This window comes from Psammomys obesus, unplaced genomic scaffold (assembly GCF_907164565.1).
Source record: "Psammomys obesus unplaced genomic scaffold, mPsaObe1.curated_primary_1811, whole genome shotgun sequence".
NCBI lineage: Eukaryota > Metazoa > Chordata > Mammalia > Rodentia > Muridae > Psammomys > Psammomys obesus.
The window spans coordinates 2372331-2377142 of NW_026590552.1; the positions used below are offsets into that span (position 1 = coordinate 2372331).

The following is a 4812-nucleotide window of genomic DNA, read 5'->3' on the forward strand; positions in this document are numbered from 1 at the left end:
TAGAGAATTGTTTTAGCAATTCTGGTTTTCTTGTTGTTGCATATGAAGGTGAGAATTTTTCTTTCAACGTCTGCCATTAGGTACTTAAGAATTTAAAAATCAATGCAGAGAGGTCCAGTCAAACATTAGAAAGACAGATGGCCATAGCTTTATACAAACAAATAATCATGAACACAATAGTATTTGGGTAATTGCATGCACACATACAGTTGGATGCAATGAAATATGTAAATAATTTCTCATAACTTGTTGGAGGCACATGTATTGAATTAGATAGTTGATGTAGGAATGACGTTAGCGTTGGTATTCTCTTTCCCAGTTACATAGAATTTTGAGGCAGAAAAGCCATATGCCATATTCTATGTTCTGCTTCATTTCTGAGTTCCAAAATTGTGTATTTTTAATAGTCTGTATTAGGAAACTGAAGAGCACAATTGATTCAGTATGTTTACTGTAGTTTATGACATCTTATAAGATTTTAAAATTGCTCCACCCTGTTTCATATCTATTGTAACTAATATATAATTATCCACAGGTATAATAAGGGTTCGGATAATTTAATAAAACAGTATATGAGAAAGAAAGTGTTTGTTATTTGCACTCCATTATTACTTTTGAATTGTCTATACAATAATATATTTTTATGACTGTTTTCTCATATGTTGTTAGCTTGTAAATTCTTTTTACTACAAAAACTAACTTCAGAGACTATTCAGTATCAAAATCATAGTTTTACATAGTTTTACATACTCCCACACTCAAAGTGAACAGTGCAAATAATTGTCACATGATTTTTAAGCAGCAGACATCTAGCAAGATGTATACTTAAAGACAGACTTCAAGAGGGTAAAATAGAGAGCTACAGAGACAGAGAGTGTCAAATAGAGTGAGAGAGAGACAATGACAGAGACAGAGACAAAAGAATAAAAGAGAAAGAGAGAGAAGGCTATAGGACAGACTTAGAGATTTAGAAAGACAAAGACAGTAAGGATAGAGAGAGACAGAGAGGATGGAGAAAGAGAAAGAGTTGGGAAATGAAAGGAGAAATAGGAAAGAAAGGAGATTTGAAAGAAAAGAGAAGCAATCATACATAATTGACAATTCAGGTCTGAGGTTGTTGTGTTATATCATGGCACTAGCAGATATGATTTCTGGAAAAAACTCAATTTTCGTTTTATTGACATTCTAGTTTTATTGGCTTTTCTTAGTATAATGGGCTAGAAAAAGATCCAGGTGCTTAAAATTTCATTCAACAGTGTCATTTATGAATATTCTGGGCTTATACATTTATATTATTCAAAAGTACTTACAACCTAATATCATTGTTTCAAGTATGAGGAACTCAATATATAGAAAAACCACAGTAATGCCCATAAGTCATCATTTTAATACACTAGAACTTAATAAAAATGAGATGTTGAAAAAAAAATGGCACAGGAATGGGGAGCAGAGGGGAGAGGAAAGGACTGAGAGAAGAGAATGGACATAAAGAAAATTAATTATTCTTTCATAAAAAATATGAAAGTTCTGAGAATATAGTAATGTCTATACCTTTAACTTGAATAAAAGAGTAATTTTTAACACTCTAGCGGTTCCTCTGAGAATCAGTACAAAAATAACATTTAAAATCTGCAACCAGCAAAATTCAGGAAAGCTTAATGCAAGTAAAATTGAATGAAATAATAAATACAATTGTTTTTACAACTGAAATAATAAGGAAAATGTTTACACTTATGTACCACATACAAACAACATAGAAATAACAAAACACTTATCATTGGTATAACAACAATAGCTTATCCCTAAAATTTGAAGGAAATGTGTATTTGAATTTGTTTAATTAAATGACACAGCTTTTCTATGATTGACACAATATAATTTCATTCTAATCACTAAAATAATTTGCACATGTACAAACATAATACAATTATTTAAAGCACTGCTTATTTCTCAGTTTGTATAGTACTTCTTTCACATCTTTGTTCCTCAGTCTGTGGATCAGAGGGCTGAGCATGGGAATCACCACTGTGTAAAACAATGAGACCATTTTGTCTTCACCTAGAGAATAGGAAGAACTTGGTTGGAAGTACATAAATAGCAGAGTTCCTTGAAAAATTGCAACTGCAGTCAGGTGGGAGGCACAAGTGGAGAAAGCTTTGAACCTCCCCTCAGGAGAGCAGATCTTCAAGACCGATGACAGGATGTAACAGTAAGAGACAAGAAGTCCTGAAATGGTGCAGAGCTCAACAAATCCAGAAAGCACAAGTATTGCTAACTCATTGACATGTGTATCTGAGCAAGTTAGTAACAGGATAAGAAGGAAGACCACAGAAAAAAAATGATTCATCTCATTTGACCTACAGAAACATAGCACAAAGGTTATTATAGTGTGCATCAGAGTATCTATCATCCCTCATATATAAACTCCATCCAGGAGTTGGTAGCAAAATCTACTGGATATGTCTATGGCATGCATGAAGGGGTTGCTGATGGCCTTGTACCAATCAAAGGTCATCACTGCCAACAGCATACACTCAACATCTATAAAAATACAAGTGAAGAAAAATTGCAAGTCACAGCTAACAAAAGATATAGATTTGTATTTGCCAGTATGTCCATCAGCATCTTTGGTCCAACTGCCTTGAAATAAAAGAGATCTGAGAAGGAGAAGTGGCTGAGAAAGAAGTACATTGGTACGTAAAGTTGGGGATCCATTCTGAGCAAAATAATCATTCCAATATTTGCAACAAGAAAAATGAGATAGATAAAAAGAAATAAAATGAATAGAACCACTTTCATGACAAGATTATTAGTAATTTACAATAAAAAATTGGTGAATGAAGAGCAGTTTTCTTTGTACATTTTTTCTTTGCTCTTTGTATTGATTTTATAAAAAGCATTTAAAATAAACTAGAATTTATTTATCTAATCAAGAAAATTTTAGTCAATGTTCAGACTTCAATTTTATTATGTAGAAAATATTGTGTATTCAGAACTACCTAGAAACAAATCATTCATAAAGTGTTATGCTCCCTAAAACTTCTCTTAAATATTTAATTTGGGAAGTTTTTAAATACTAATTATAATAATAATATGTTAATAATATTAACATTAAGGTCAATAAGTCTATGTTTTAATTGCTTATAAGAGAATGTGATCAAGACAGTATTAGAAAATGCCTTTGTGAGGCAAACATGATAACCAGTACTTGTATCATTGTTTCCAAATAACCTGAAAATTCCTAAAAACATAAGGCCTTCTGATGAAGATATCTTCTGTCTCTTTTATTTATCTTTCTTTATATAGGTGTTTGTCAGAGAATGCTTGTTCATGTTCATTGAAAAATGAATCTAGAGAGATCCAAGATGGTGGTGCAAGGAGGACACTGTTTCTGACCAGCAGAGAGTGATCCGAGATGGCGGCGCAGAGAGGACACTGTTTCTGACCAGCAGAACAGCAGTGACTAACAGATGGAACGCTGGGCCCTAAAACACCAACAATTGTGTTTCCCAGGTGAGAGGAAACTCCATGGTGTGGGAGTCAATTGGGTTTCAGGTCACCCAGCTAAGCCCCCGAAGACTTCCTTGGTCACCAACCCAGAGCCACACGTCTGTGTGCTCTGATCACCATCCCAGACTGAACTGTGGACCCCACAACACCAGAGATTGGGATTTCCAGTTGAGAAAAAAAAAAAAAAAACAAACCACGTTGAAGGAAGCAATTGGGGCGGACCTCAGGTCACATAGACAATCCCTAGAAAAGGTCCCAGGTTCCGTTGGGTGCTAAGCCACCAGCCCAGAGTGGGGTGGTCAGCCATCAACCAGAGACCTGCCTGTGTGATAGACTTACCATCCCAAAAAGAACTGTGGGTTTCAGGGCACCAGAGTCTGGGTTTTCTGTTGGGAGCAAACCCCATGGTGAGGAAAACAGCAGGTTCTACCTATGTCACTGTGCTGACCCCTCCCCCCAAAAAAATCTTTGTAAAGGTTCTGAGGTTTATGCAGGTGTCCAGGGACCCAGTTTACCATGAGGCAGAGCCACTCTCCTGCACCTGTGTGCTCTACTCACCATCCCAGACCGAACTGTGGACCCAAAACACCATAGAATGGGTCTTCATGTTGGGAGGAAACCCCACAGTGCGGGAAATAATAGGTCTGACATCAGGATGCCCAGCTCCAGAAAAGTTTCTGGGTTTTCACAGGTGCTAGGCTCTGGCCTCCTGCTGCACGTTTGAGTGCTGTGCTCACTTGCCACTGATTAGCTCAAGATACTGGGGTACACAGCTCCAATCTCAAACCTACAGGGCCTGAGAGCCACTGGATAAGCCCACAGATACTGCTCCAAGGTGCAACCAGTTACCCCTAGCTAAACTGAGGAAAACCGTGAGGCTCCCTGGTTCTTCAAGAGGGCTACGCCTAGTAAACAAAGCATAAGAGCAGCAACAGCCCCTCATTAAATTCAGAGCAAGAAACCCAGTGGCAGGACAGCTGTCTCCAGGAATTCTCCTGGCGAGAGGAGATTCCCCCTGACTACCAATGACCACAGTTACCACAGAGGTCCATACACCTGAGGTGAACCATAGCAATTCCTGAGAAGCACTACCATTCAGTTGACCATACCCAAAAAGCTGAGGAGCCCTCCTTCAGAACACTGCCAAGGGGATTCTCCTCACCCGAGGATTCCAGCAGGCACCAGAAATTAAAGCCAATACCTGAGACAGCATACATGGGTAGAAGCCAGGGTAAAAGCACAGCCAACAAAATGAAAAGCAATACAGCATCTCCAGAACCCAGTTATCCAGGGACAAGTAGC

The 4812-nt window shown here is 37.6% G+C and overlaps 1 pseudogene; it reads right to left on the bottom strand.

Annotated features, from left to right (window-relative positions):
• Positions 1-1927: 1927 nt before the first annotated feature.
• LOC129677261 (olfactory receptor-like protein OLF2) lies at positions 1928-2811 on the bottom strand (annotated as a pseudogene).
• Positions 2812-4812: the final 2001 nt, after the last annotated feature.